At 40.0% G+C, this 15889-nt stretch overlaps 1 protein-coding gene across 18 annotated transcripts in view; it reads right to left on the bottom strand.

Moving 5' to 3' along the window:
• The window catches only part of ADGRL2 (adhesion G protein-coupled receptor L2), a 179807-nt gene that overhangs the window by 72346 nt on the left and 91572 nt on the right, over positions 1-15889 (bottom strand). The window lies entirely within an intron of this gene.

Below are 15889 nucleotides of genomic sequence, written 5' to 3'. Positions count from 1 at the left end.
TATATAAGAAAAACTTATGAGAAACTTAACATGAGCCAGCAGTGTGCACTCGCAGCCCAGAAAGCCAACCGTACCCTGGGCTGCATCAAAAGGAGCGTGACCAGCAGGTCAAAGAAGTGATCCTGCCTCTCTGCTCTGCTCTTGTGAGACCTCACTTGGAGTATTGTGTGCAGTTCTGGTGTCCTCAACATAAAAAGACATGGAACTGTTGGAACAAGTCCAGAGGAGGGCCACGAGGATGATCAGGGGACTGGAGCACCTCCTGTACGAAGACAGGCTGAGAAAGTTGGGTCTGTTCAGCCTGGAGAAGAGAAGGCTGCGTGGAGACCTCATAGCAGCCTTCCAGTATCTGAAGGGGGCTATAGGGATGCTGCGGAGGGACTCTTCATTAAGGACTGTAGTGACAAGACAAGGGGTAACGCGTTAAAACTTAAACGGGAAATTCAGATTGGATATAAGGAAGAAATTCTTTACTGTGAGGGTGGTGAGGCACTGGAATGGGTTGCCCAGGGAGGTTGTGAATGCTCCATGCCTGGCAGTGTTCAAGGCCAGGCTGGACAGAGCCTTGGGTGATACGGTTTAGTGTGAGGTGTCCCTGCCCATGGCAGGGGTTTTGGAACTTGATGATCTTAAGGTCCTTTCCAACCCTAACTATTCCATGATTCTATATCTTCCTTTCTCCAGGAAGAGTTGGTTTCTTTTGCTTAGCTATTTTATGGACATGTTTGTGCCACCAGATCTTATGTACATTCTGATCCTTTACCTAGTTGAACTTCAGTGTTTCAGTGCCTTTTACCAAAAAAATAACAAAACAACAGCTGAGATTCTGAACAAATGCATAAATGATCAGTACCACAAACTGCAGATCTGTATTCCACACTTCCTTGTACACAGCTACTGGTGGATTAGTACTACACAGAATATTTCTGTTTCTTACAAAACGTGTGCGTTACTGCCTTCTGGAAGGCAAGGTGGGTAACATGGTACTGTTAAGTACCTATTTCTTTAAAACAGTAAATCATTTCTACATTTTCACCAGATTTACAGATATGCCTATTTTGAAAAAGTCATCCTAATACAGTAGTACAAGGCCATTAATATTTCAGTGCAGGCTGCTGGAGACAAGTTGTGACAGCAAAGAGAAATAACCAGTAAGTATTGAAAGAGGGAGCTCTACAGTGTTTTGAAGGTAAAGAAAATAAACCTTTCTTAAAAAGCATGATGGGTTAGAAGAGGCAAGGAAGCGGGATCTAAGAAGATCAAGAACAACTTGAGATAACCCCTTGATAGTAAATTTTCACACGAACCAGAGGCTGCCAGTTTTCCTACTGAATTAATGATCTGTGGATTAAAACTACTGTATGAAGATAACTGCCTGTTAGGATTGCAAAAAAGAGCTGTTGATAATGATCACACCAGTGTCTGGATGTAGCTTCCTGGCAAACAGAGCCCATCTACCCATCCTCTATCTGCACACCCCGCCTTCCCTTTGCACCAGCACCCACTTTTGTCCAATTTGCATAGTAAACTAATGCAAGAAGCTGGTCTGACTCTAACCTCCTTCTACTGCAGAAGAGCAGATGAGGTCTCAGAGGACCAGCTCTTTGGCTGTGTGGGAAATTCACCCCAGCACAAGGAGAAGGCTGGAATGCAGCAACCAGGTCTGCCTTTACATTTTGTGGAATCGCATCCAACAGTACCATTACTCTGGTGATATGTTTCAGTATTTGTTAATATGGGAAGAGGCCATATTGCCATGGAAAGCACCACAATTCACTCCTGTCGGTTCGGCTGCACATACCATGTGCAATAGCAAACATTATTATTAGAGGCGCGCTAAAGTATCATGAGCTGAAAGCTGGAAAGAGCTAAAACACGAATCCAGCACATTTAACACCCTACATGTTCCTCCCATGCAGCAAATTAATACAATGAATACAGAAGCTGCTCACGGCTCAGTGAGGGCGTGAAATGGGCATACAGAGGGGTGCATGCAAAGCCCCCACCCCATATGCATATAGCAGCTCCTTTGATTAATTACCATCACAACAGCCGCAGTGGGACCAAATATAATGCTGCTAGTGACTGCCATTCCTACATCCTACTGCTCCTGTCAAATTTAATGCCATCCATATAAAACTCATTCCACCAGCTGCTGGCAATGGTGCCTGTATCTCCAGCACACAGCAGGGCTTCCTCCAGGGCATGGCACCACCGTGGCCTGCCTGTAGAGTCTGGCCACCCCCCCACCCTCCCCAAACTTTTGGGTTTTGAGGAAAGAAACAGCAGCTTCGGCTGTCCAAAGGGTATTCTGTAGAAGGGCAGACAGGGGAGGGGAAGGGGTGGCACACGGTACAGCTGCTGAGGTGTCGGTGGCTACACATGCAGCAGCAGGGCAGGAACGCTATGGGGGCAGGGTTGACAGTGAGCTGCCTGTGACAAGCACTAAATCCTTACTGTAGATCCTGCAGCACTGTCTCCACGTCTACTAGGAAATACCTTGAATTCAAAGATGAGAGCTCTGCAGTTTGTTACAGAAGTCAGCTGCCTGCAAATCTTATTTCATCATCTATGGCAACTGCTCTAAGTACTGCGAATGTGTTTTATCCTGCAGTTTTTCCCCCTGCAGGCATCCATGAGAAGTTCTGTATTAGGACAAACATTAAAAATACTAGAGCAAGGTTAGATCACTTCACAAGCAACAGAGGACACACCTGAGATTATAATGTAGGTGTTACATTGCAAAAGCAGCAAGCGATAAAGCAAAACAATGCAGCAAGCATTAGGTGGGGAGACTAAGGAATTTCTCAGGTGCAGGAATAATTTTAACTAAGTAAATTTAAAGTCCACTAACAAAGCTGCTATGATCTTTATGCTGAAGCTTTATTTGTAATTTTTTCCTATCAACAAAGAATAAGTAAGTGTATCAACAAGCAAAGTGTAATTCAATCCATCTTGCTACCCTGACAATCGACGAAAGAACTTGTGGGAGGCCCTGTGAGCGAAAAATCAATATTGCAGCTTTGTGCTGCAAATGTGAATACTGCCAAATAGCAGTGCTTAGGGTAAAATGAACTGTTTTGCTCCATTTTCTCCTCTCTGAACAAATGATTTTGAAACGACAGCTCTTTTTGGAGCTATAAACCATCAAGCAATAACTCTCTGCACTTTAGGCAAGTGATTGGAATAAATACCTCTTGGCAACAGGTGCAATGACTTAGGACTGAAATTCATTTACATTCAGAAGATAATTCCCGATAAACAGATGTAATGCCACAGGATGGAAGTTTGAACGACCAGCATCTGAATGTTACTGCCTGCTTCTGCATCATTCCAGAGCTTTTTAGACGTAAGTATGTGGCTCTGTCAATAATTACTGTTGTCACCAGTAACTTTTTATCTCCAGTGCAATTCCTCATGAATATTTGCAATGCTGTGTTTTCCAACCAACCTGTGTTCAGCCTGCTGCTTGCCTTACTGTACTTTGCATAAACCTATTTTGTTTGGCTGTCCTCCTCAGTTGAAATCAACATTCCGTCTTCCTACTAATTGTTTCAAGGCAAACTGTGCCATGGATGGCACTGCTGTCTGCCACCCAAGAATGCAAAGTGCTTCCCAATTGCAAAGATCTTTCTGTTGCCCAGCTAGGACTTCCAACACAGCCTTAACATTAACTCAAGTAAGCGTCTATTACCAGATGAAACATATGCTGTCTCTGATTCATTTGCGTTTGCATATATAAATCAGTGTTGTATGTGGTGGTTTGCCGTTTGGCTTTTTTTTTTTTTTTTCCAAAATGGAAGAAGATTAATACCTAATGAGAAAAAGAGTGTGCTTTCTGTCCTGCTGACTGTTTTGATTATAAAAAAGCTTCCTGGCAAACATATGTTTGCTCTACGTTTTATCTGCTCACAAATTAGTTGAGTGCAGGCTCTTTAATTTAAGAAGAAAATAAACTGCTTTTGCGAAATCGCATTCCTAAGGAAAAAAGGTAGAGGGGATTTTTAGTGGTAATATACATTCTGTAATGCTTTATTGATCAATTCATGTAGAAAAACACGCTGAGAAAAAAAAATCTATATGAAGCACCACAAACAAAAATCTTTCCTCTTATACTTTATGAAATGAAAATAATAATTCTAGGAAAGAAATGTAACTCAGAACCCTGTTTCAGAAATATGTTAAATTCACATTTGGCTAAAAATCATTCTATGTAAGTTTGCAATGCCTTATTTACCATTCTACAGTCTTGGTTCCTTTATAAAAACTATTTGTCTTTACACAGATAACCTAAATTTGTCAAAGTGCAAAGAAAAGTTAATAATTCACAGCATCCTGCCCACTAGCATACCATCTTTTTCAGTTGTCAATAATAAGAGTGTGCCAAGTTTGGTAGATTAAAGTAAATAGCACCACCACATTTGAAAGTTCACCCCATACCAAGGAAAAACAGTGGAATGTAAACAGGCTAACATCAGTATTCCTTGACATCAGAAGCAAGGAACCTTTGATTAAAACTTAAAGCACAGAGAAAGTCAACATGGAAATATAAAATTATTTCAAAGAATGCAGATACTGGAAGAACCGAGTATCCAAAACAAATCTTTACAGAAACAAATATATATGTGTCTGAGAGCAACGAAATATTGCTTCTTGTGTTTTTGGCTCTAACAGAAAGGTCTTTTGAAAAGAGCACATCTTTTCAAACAGAATGTTTACAGTCGTCTCTTTCACAATCTCTTTTATTTTACCAAATCATGCAACATGATGATTCAAATTCTACACAAGACGAAGTGATGCGTCTTGGGCAGCATTTCAATAATATACGTTGAACAAATGAAAAGCCTGACAAAAATTCTGCTGAGAATCCTCTTCCGGCAAAGTGTGTATGTGCGCACACGGAGGCTGCAGAGAGACAGCTGAACATACGTTGCCATCTGAAAATCATGCAAATTCTCAACATGGGCTTCACAAAGCTTTTATAATTCCGCAGTAAAGCTTCAGTATCCTGCAGTTTCTAAAGAATCCCACGAACTCTGTCAAGGGAGACTTCTTCCTGTCTCTCAGCACTGCATGTATTTCACGCAGACAAGCATGCTATTTTGTTAAACAGCTTTTAAATTATCCAATCCTGGTCAACAGATCACTACCAACTACTACAAAGACAGAGGCAATTTAAATGACAACTGTGCTTTCTAATTCTATCTTTGAAGGAAAAAGTCATTCTGGCAAGCATGTCTATTAAAAGATTACACTGGCACAGTAAGAGCTTCTGATACTGCACCGAGGTCTGGAGTTCACACCACTCAGCTCTTCTTTCAGGAAAACCCCGCAGCCAGCGCACAGCCAGCCTGTGCTTTAGCTCGGCAGACAAAACCCCACTGTTCAGTCGGGGTCAAGTTAGGCAGGAAGAGATCATTTAAAATATATTCTCCAGCAGCTGTATTCTTTGCCATTTTAAGTATATATTCATTTGAGATTCTGGAAGGAGGGGACATCTAGAGACAAGGGATTATCCAGTGAAGGAAACCTATTTTCTAGCAAGGGACATCTTCCTTGTTGTTTTTTTTTAACTCATTCACAGAAATGGGGTTAACTCAAAACAAGGTACATGAAAGTACGCTCATTATTTGAACTTTAACAAAGAGGCCTGAAATCCTAAGGAACAGACTTGACTAAATTATACTGATGCAAGGCAACTATTTCATTGATTAAATTAGCTGTGAGGGGTAATTTTTAACACTGGCTTCTAGAATTCTGTTTCTCGGACATACTGCTTCGTATTTTAATTAGTTGGCTAAAATCTCGAAGTATGTCTCTTACAAAATAGGAATGCCAACTGCTACCAATAAAGCTTTTAGAAATACTAACTAACCTGCCTTTGGGTTTTTAAAATTATTTTTTATGTTTTATTAGATCATTATTTAGTCTTAAAAAAAAATTAGAAAATCTTTAGTGTTCTTCAGTATTCAGTGTGAGCAGCAGAATTAGAACTGTAGGTAATTTCTTGTAATTATATATTTAATATTCAGTGTACATAAACACAGAGCACGGTGTGTCTCTGATTAATGAAAGTCAGGGCAGAAGCCTGAGTTACGCCCTCTGACTCACACAGGATGGGTCCTGCCTTCCAGGTTAACTGAAACTTATTACAATTTTATTTCTACATTTTCCAGTCTCTATGCAATTCTCAAAAATATCCCTGTGAGGCTATCTCCAGCAAAAAAAAAAGAGTCAGGGCTTACCTGCTTTCTGCACCTTGCTGAATGATTCAGCAAAACCAAACATGAGCAGGAGCATCTCAGCCTTTTAATGTAACAGTGTCAATCCTTCCTATGTACAGATGGCAAGGTTCTCATTTAAGTTCTCCTAAACAGCTCTCACCCCTCATTCAGAAGGACAAGATCATGTCTCTCCAAGGTATCAGAATTAAGGGGGCTTTTGGATTGTGGTTTTGTTGGTGTTTGTGTGGTTTTCTCTTTCGTTAATAGCAGGAGAGAAAAGACCGGCCGGTAAAGTGAAGTCCTTCAATCACCTGGAACAACCACAGCCCAGACAGCAGCTGTGCACGCATCCCCACATTAGCCCATCATGTCTCAACCCTATTTTTAAGGAATTGCCAGTATGGGAAAAAAGACAGTTTGGTCTTCATGCCCATTTAAGCCTTCACCTGCCTGCCGAGGCTGCCACAAGAGTACTAATTAATGCTAAATTGTGAAAATGGGCTTCTGCACTTCAAATCCAGCCACACTGAAACTGGATAGAAACCACTAATTCCTTTAATGAAAGTCACAAAACCAGAGCCTGGCTCCTGGCAGCATTTTAGCAATGCCTGCATGTGGCAGATGGAAACCACATGACCTAAACATGAAAGTCTAAATATCTAGTGTAAAAATGTGTTGTTCAGTTCTCACTTAGAATCAAATTTTATTCTCATATGCATGCACCTTTCCCATCCCTTTTCAGTGGGAGCTGTATGCATGAGAGCAAAACTTTGCCCTCTTGATCTAAAATTATCCCAGTTTGAAACAGCATTCATCTGTCAGTGATATTTCTTTTCTTTTGCCAGCCAGATGTCTGTTCTCAGGCTGCAAGAATCTCCTTCCTTTTTTCCTTCACATCGTACACACTTGATCCTCTGCCAGCTCGCAAAAAGCACTCTACCCTTTTCTTTCTTGCCGTTAAATACATTGCATCTTCAAAATTTCTCAAGGCAAGTAAGTCCCATGGTCTCTGCAAATCCCCCTCCTGGAGGTTATCTTCAGTTTACCAACTGTGAACTCTCTGAGCACACCACCTGTCAGGAAGGAGAAGCTTCTGAATCAGAAACAACCTCTGAAACAGGGAGGTAAGACACACAAAGGCTGATGGGTCAGAAATGTTGTGTCAACAGGATTTCCTGTCGAATTATTTCCTCTGCACAGGATATTGGTAGTAGAATAAAAATAAATATTCTTTTATTTTCCATTAAAATGTATCTTGACAACAATTCATATTTTATCTCAATCATTTTTTATGGGAAACCATGCACTGAGGAGGGGCAGAGGAAGAGGAAGAACAGGGAATTCCCATCAGCAGTATTCAGAGGCAACAGCTGACAAAAGAAATATGCTTTTATTCCCATTTTTAAGAATCAAAAAGCCTTATCACCTCAGAGATTCATAAAAACCAGGCACAGATGTACCATTTCCTTGAGAATATGTGCACTGGTGAAAGTTAAATCATTCCAGCAGGTGACATGTTGGGTTCTAATAATAACTCTTGACATTGTGTACACTGCCTTATTAAACAGGTTATACTCTAACCTGGGTAAGGAAGCAAAACATTTCACCTCACTAAAATGGGGAAGAAACTGGACACTGATAATTCTGGGTTATTTTAAAAGAAAATGCTATTCTACAAGTGGTAGAGTTTAAAATACTGAATACTGGCCTAGTGTTAAAAATTTTTCACATATTTAATTAAAAATATTGTATGATAGCTACAACATGGCAATATCTGAGATCACAGCTGTAAAATTATAAAGGGGGTGTCCTCTTGTTTACAAACAGAATTACATATGGAGTGGAATCATGCAATAATGTAAAGTTCATATACTCTATCCAATAAAATGATGGGGTGGAGTCAACTGTCACAATATAAATTACAGCGGAAAAATTATGTGGTTAACTTTAATGATGGCAAGCCACTTAAACAGTGCTTATGAGTATGCAAACAGCACAGCAATCCCCCTTCTCATTCAGTATAGCTTCTGAAACATTTCTGAGGACTCAGAAGTAGAAAGAAGAACCCTTGGAAACATAAAAGCTCAAGATCCTGCAGATGAAACTGCTAAACCAAAATACACAGTCATACCTTTTGAAAACAAGGAGAAGAGCGATGTGATGAATGTACTTCAAGGTAAATGTGCCATCACTTCAAATACTCCCACAAATAGATATGAGACAAGAGTGGCAAGCAATCTCAGAAAATGCCTGTCAGAGAGAAAGGCCTTCTTCCTGGCCTTACCTTCTGTGAAGTACTGGTGGATTCCTAAAAGACTATTATAGAGAGGAAAGAAATACACCATACAGAGTTTTTGCAATGTACTGAAGGTTTTGGCACATTCAGGGAATCATGGAATAATCCTACACAGATACTTGAGAGCATCCTCTGAGTAATAAATTGTATGAAGGAAAACTATTTAATCGTTTATCAATAAATTGGTAATTTTTAAAGTCCTCGGGAATAAACAGTTCTAACATGCTCCCTGGACAGGCTGGAAGTAAGAAAGAATGGCAACAGAGGTACTATTTCCAGAGTAAATAAAGGAAATATGCATCTCTGCTACCCTCTCAAACTGCTGTTAATCACCTATAAAGGAACTTCATATTCACATGCCCCATTGCAAACATGAAAGACAAGGGAGATAAAGTAACAGGATTGCTGAATTCCACCTGGATTCAAACTCAGGGATTCTGAATTTGGATTCTGGTTTTTAATCTTGGAATTTGTGCCCCCTCCACCCCAAATGTCACAATGTGGATGTAAGAATGCTCTCAGCTTTTAGAGAATCAGCTAATGGGTGCTCAAATTGAATAAATGAAAACTCGAGATCCCTGAAATCTCTCTCCAAGTACTAAGACAGAAAGTAAACAATTTTCCATAATTATGTGCTAAAAGTTCCGTAATTAATGCTATTTATATTAGAAAGTAACAAAAGGGATGAATACACACTGTAACACAGAGAGGAAAACTTTGTATTTGCTAATTACTTCTATTTAGAAGCACACACCTAATAGCTTCCGAAGTTGTTCACTGATCTTAATACAAGCAATAATAAACGACAGGACTAGGAGAGCTCTGCACCGGGGGGGGGGGGGGGGGGAAATCATCGTTAGGTGCTAAAGTATAAACTCAATAATCAGCAAGACAGAAGCACTGCACTGTTACTACAGATGTGGAAGGCAATTTTCTCAGTAATTAATGTATTTTGAATAGTACAAGGCCAGTTTCCTTTTAAAAAAATCTGTCCCTATGTGTCTAAAGCAAGTACTTCAGGAGGAGGCAGCTGTGAAGTATAAAAGATCTGATTGCTCCACTTTTTTCCACACCACCTAAAACGGCACTTTCCTACCAAAAGCACCATGTTCTCCTGATACATTATTTAGGCGTACAAACAGGCAGAGGGCTTCTGCAAGTCAGAGGGGATGGTGCCTCATCTAACCACCAGGTCGGGGGGGAGCACAGGGCTGCCCAGGAGCTGTGGGTCCCGCAGGACTCAGCCTCCTCACCGTCCTGCACCAGCAAAGACAGCCTTGCCGGGCTGACTGCCAGCTCCTGCTTGCACCCATGGGGTCCCTCTGCTTGTCCATCCATTTACATTGTTGTTTCTTTTACAGCAGTGAGTTTGATTAATCAAGATAATTTCCAGAGCAAGATCAGAGCATGATCAAAGCAGCCGTTATGGCAGCGTAATTGAGGAGGGAGTTGTTCATCTGCTGGGGATGGCAAGGAGGGAAGGAGAAGGTTAGGGGTGTCCAAAGGAGGCAGGTACAAGCAGGTGTTAGGGTAACTATTTAAATCAGACATCCTGACATAATCATTTATAACAGAGGCTTCAGACTCCCTGGAAGGCACTAAAACTGGATATCCTATCTACTCAGTAAGCAAGCTGCGTTTCGGTACAAACTGTGATTCTAGTATGCCTGCACTACCACAGAGCAAGTTGCCCTTAATGAAACTCTTCTCTGAAATTCATACAGTCCCATGGTACTCCTGCAGCATCCTTTCCATCTCTGCCACTGCTGAATTTAAAGTTCAGATTCCTACTGGGTTTCAGCAATGTATGGCCCACATTATCTTCAAATACACAAATAAAGACAGTGTTTGAACTCCAGAACCAAAACAAATCCTATTTTTCATGACAGTTTGCAGGTACACAGGCCTCTAGAAAATTACAAGGGTACTTTATGAATCAAATACAAAATACAGAAATAATATTATTTCCCACTGAAATGCTGTCATCTCTGACGGATGTGTTGAGATCCAACATTATACAACTCTTTCATAGTAGTAATTTTGCAATATTTTATCTACTTGAAAATAATAGGGAATTTTAGGTAAGCAGAATCTTAATTACCCCAATTAAGCTCTCATCCTGCATCACTAACATCACAGGGAGCTTTGGCACTAACCTCAATGAGTGCAGGATAGATTCCTTAGAATTTAACCTGGACACTCAGTATTCTTGTTCTAATGAAAAATGCATTAATGAGCTTCATTAGACTGTTCCATTTTAAAGAAGCATCTTCAGCAGTCAGTTTCCCTCACCAGCCTAATGGGGCACTGGTGCATTAGTGAGCTAGGACTTGACACAGGCATGTTCAGGTCACTGTAAGCCGTCTTACTGACTCAATGAGCTTCATGTTCAGCCTACTAAGGGAAGAGCAACACCTACTGACTCACTTCAGGAGCTCCCTGAAGTAAAGCTGACAAAACGTGTATAAACCATTGAAATTAAAACTGCAGTGGTACAGCTGAAAGATTATACATAATGAAATAAACACAATTAAAACTAGAATTCATCCTTATAATTTAAAAAAAGACACTGATTTTCTATACAGTCTGCACAGATGATCCTCAACCCCTTTCAATTGCTATCTTTTTTCCAGTCATCTACTGGGATACGTTATGGGAAAACTAGTGATCTCCTGTGACCTTCATTTTATTTTATTAAATGCAGTAGACACCTCATGCTGAACATGAAATAAAAAGTATGCAACCCAGGAAAGTACTTTAAGAAAAAATGTCCTTTGGAGGACCCAATTTCAGTCTTGATATATAATGACACCGATTTGCCCCTGACATTTGAATAAAAATCTCTATTATATATATTATTGTGTTCAAAGTTCTATTCTGAATTCCTAAATTTAGAACAGGCCCTGCAGATCATGTTTCAGTCAATGCTTTATAAATGTGGTAAATACATATTTGACATACATGTGAAGTTGGAGCCGACTAACTGCACCTCCCATCTTTAGTCACATTTTAGGAGAAGATTTCTGTTTCAAAATAGCTATCCAACTGGTAGTAGTAAAAAATCTCCCAAGTATCAAAATACACTCTTTGTTTACACAACAGTGGCTGATGTATTGCTAATAAAGCCTTCAAGGAGCAAATAATGTGAATCGCCCAAGCAAGGGAAACTGGCAGTTGCAGGTACTATTTTATCTTTCCTATAGCTCTAAGGATAATAGAGAAGTATCACTTGTTGCCGTCCCTTGCCTTTGAAAAAATTGGCGGGGGAGGGGGGAAGCGGGCAAGGGTGGAAAAGGAGGTGATGAGTGCAGACGTCTATTATCCCTGCTAGTAAGTGCAGATTAACAAGTCATCACCCAACATAATATCCATTGAATTTCAGTTAACTGCTGTCTGAGCAACCTGTCTAAAATTCCAAACGCTAAATGCCAAACTTAATTTCTTGCTGGTTTAGAGCCACATCAATTTGGGATAGGAGGTGTAGTTGGTCTTAACAATAATGAGGGGGTACTCAAATTTGGAAGGGGGGGGGGGCCTTGCGGAAATCCCTCTCCCTAATTAAATCAGAGAATGAAGAGTTTGAAGTGGTAAATAATAAATCACAAAGAATCCTCAATCTTGTTGTCAAGGAAACCAGTATGCCTCTGCCATAATTGCTGTGAGCCCAATCTTGCCCTTTTTGACATCAAGCCTTATCATGCATTCTGGTCAGAGACTGAGAAAGTAGCTTTTCTATTCCTCTCATGCAATCCTGTAACTCGCAGTGAGCTCGCCTGAGCAGGGCCATACCACAGAGGCACTCAGCACCAGCCACCTCCTCTCTGCAGATGGTCACTGACTCGAGAGCTCCAGCACACTGCCATCAACTCTTCAGATTAGAAATGGGGCCGACCGGCTTGATCCTGGCATTGGAAGGTCTCAGCAGCTGTGTTTACTAGAAACGCTTTCCTAATTTACTGTGGCTAACATCTTGAGCCTGGTTATCTCAGCCTGTCATGAGTCCCAGGAATTTCTAGCTCCCCTGTATTCCTACTCCCCTGAGCACATCCTCCTGGAAGGAGGAATCAGCAGTTCATCTTACTCATGGACATGTAAGATGCTTATGGACAGGGAAAGGGAAGTACAAGACAAAATAAAAAAGCACAACAAAAGAGATTAAAAACTGACTCCATGCCAAGTCATTCAGATAGCTTACTGCATCATTGTCTTCTTCCTCTGCAATGATAATTACCTTTTATAAACACATCCAAGCTTGTTTTTTCCTTCTCTTTTGGTGTAATCACACATAACCACTGGTCACACACCAAACTGAGCATAAGCAATTCCCAGTACTTCAACAGCAGGAAGGCCAAATGGGGGAAAAAGCTATACTGGTGTCTCTATCTCATCCTTCAAGAAATCCTGAAGCAAGTTTTAGAGGAAGTATCTTCAAAGTAAGGAAATAGGAGGAACAACGGGCAAGTACATTATGTTCCCAGCTGACTTTAAGCAAAAGAAAATCCAGAGAGACAGGGAAGGACTGTGGGAAGGAAAAAACTTCTAAATCTCGCTTAAGGAACTACAGAGAGAAAAAGACTACCAGAAAGGTTTCTAAAGTGAGAATTGCCACTGATTCTGTTTGAAAAGCTGCAACTAGCTGATTATCTCCTTGCTATTTTACCAATAAATGGACAAATCTTATTTTGATTCCAAGACACCACCACCATATTTCTTCAATATATTTTTATAAATTCAGTGTTAGCAAAACATGTTGAAAGTAACAAGATTGATATGCCCTGGTGATTTTAATCTATTGATGAATGCCATTCCAATGACTTTTGTTTCTTTCTGTACCTGAAGGATTCAAAGGACTCATGTCAGCATCCAAGTTTCAATGGGGCACTCTGGAAACCCACTATATAATTTCTGAACTTACTCAAATGTGATGTCATGATAAAATGTCATTTACAATTTTTATCTATTACTCAAAGGGGTATAACATGATAATAGCACTTTCTTCTATCTGTTCAACTATTACTCAAAGAAAGCTATTTATTTAGCTTGATAAATAAATATTATTATTAGCAACTGTTGTAGCCTTCCTTTTTCATTTTGTTTTGGTTCATAGATAAACCAAAGCATCTCAAGAAAACATCATGGTGCATCACAGGTTTCTGCTGTAACATCCAACTATTCCAACATAAAGTAAGGACGTTAGTAAAAACCTTTGTTCAATAGATCTGTAGACACACAATGCATAAAAAGCAATAAATGCTTCTTTCAGAGCAGGCTCAGTTCAAAATAAAATGAACCCTCCTCCAAACCCAACCCAAATCCTACCCGTATTCTTCTCTCCAGGAAGCACAGTGTAGGTGCTTGGTAGCTAACAGAGCCTGGGCAAATTCATCTTTGACCAAAACAGGATCAGAGCATTATAAGGTAATTCAGGCTGAAAATGGACTCCTGCCTCTTTGTGTTTGCTCAAAATATTCTTTAATCCAAATACGTCTTTCAGCTGTGAAACCTAATTCACATATAAAAATTATTCCTCCATATTTTAAAAACTGAAGCCCCTGTAGTTGTCATCCCAGTTAAAAAGGTACAATTACGGATTAATCACAGTCAATTACAATAATGCATATTAATATCTGTATCACTGTATATGCCTCTAAGACTCAGTCACCTTAAGAAAAAAAAGAAAAAGACAAAGGTTTCCATTAGAAGAGAGAGCGCAAAAGCAAATGAATGTGCCATTTGAGTATAAGCAAGTTCATTTGCAAAATATGCATGTAGCATCCATCAGAGGAAAAAAGGCCTTTAGCTGATTTACAGATAATTTACTATGGCACACTCTTACCACTATTTTATTCTTATTTGAAAAATTAGTCTGGATTCCTGAGCACAATGACAGCAACCAGTTTATGTCTTTTGCTAAATTTCAGTGATCTTGAACCTTCAGGGCTAAACATCTCTGTGACAATCTATTTCTGTCATCCAAGAGTTTCACATTCTTTGCTATTCAAAGAACGGTATCACACGCTTTTCCAGTGACACAACATGTCATGCTGGAGAAGTAGTTCAATATCACCCAGACCCTGTTCCGTCATAATCCACTGTGAAAAAAATACCTCTTTATCTTCTGTTGGTAGGAAGCCATAACAACCTGATATTTCTCCTCTGGACAATTTTTCATGTGGCCAATTTGATTTGTTAGTTCTTTAGAATTTTTATGTCCTCTGTTTGAGTAGTTTCTATCCATCATCTTTTGTCTTCACCTTTTTGCTTAGACTTCCGCAATTTTGAACAAAAGCTTTCAAACCTCCCATTCTCTATAATGCTAATCCCTGGACTTCAATAAACTTTCCTATTATGGGGGCAGTTTTTGAACGGCATTATTCGTTCTTTATCTGAAACCAAACTGTTACTCATGTGGTAGGAACCGAAACAGAGGCAGTTTGTCCTGTAGTAGTGCAAACCAAAGGCTTCCCATTTATTCATGTTTGTGCTAGCCCACAAAGCACTGCAGTGGGCACGCTGCCTCCCTTCTGATGCAAACCTCAACTCACTGTACTTTAAATTGGCCAAAAGCTGTGCTGCAGGGTAGCTCCAAGCCGACCGGCAACTGCTGCCAGATCTTGGTTTACGAGGTTGGGCGTGGAATCACTAAACTGTAGATAAGCAGTTTCCAAACAGTTCTGAGCTCAGATGCAATTTCAGTATGTCCCTGAACAGCATCATGCAGAAATACCCACAACTCTCTCCTGCAGTAGTTATGAGAAATGGTTATTAATTTTAATTGGCCTAAGCTAGCTTTTAGGGAAATTATATCTTCAGGCTTCATCACCTATCTGAATAGCCTCTTTTTTGCAGTTACCACTGCTGTTCATCTACCAAGAAATACAGGCAGCACATTGGTAATCTGTGAGGAAATACAGAACAATATTAAGCAAAGATGACTGGAAGCAAAACAGAAATATAAAATTAAAGGCACTTTGAAACAAATTGGCTGTGATGCTTGTTTATAGGCAACTTATCCATAGGTCTCCTTCTGGGAGAGTAGGATGAGACAGAAAACAAACTCTGAAATGGCAAACCACAGCATACCCCTCTGCGAAAATTACACAAACTTTATGTTGAGAAACAAGCTCTGGGTGAAGGACAATATTCCAGTAGCTCTTATCTTTCCCAACATTCCTCCCAGGTGCTTGACAGAATTAGCTGTAGTTCACAATCCCCCATTCAAAACAAAAATTAGAATTATCAGATTCAACATAAAAACATCCTAGCTGTACAGGGGTGATAATTTTAAAGGTTAGCATTGCTAATAATTTTGAAAGACAAAACATTTCCCATTGCCATGACAACTTTACAGACCTGTAAATAAGAAACA

The sequence above is a fragment of the Pezoporus flaviventris genome, unplaced genomic scaffold (assembly GCF_033815535.1).
Source record: "Pezoporus flaviventris isolate CSIRO_AGI_PZ_B2104156 unplaced genomic scaffold, CSIRO_AGI_Pfla_v1 ptg000013l, whole genome shotgun sequence".
In the NCBI taxonomy this organism is placed as follows: Eukaryota; Metazoa; Chordata; class Aves; order Psittaciformes; family Psittacidae; genus Pezoporus; species Pezoporus flaviventris.
The sequence above is the reverse complement of the archived record's forward strand: the minus strand, read 5'-3'. Positions and strand labels throughout refer to the sequence as shown.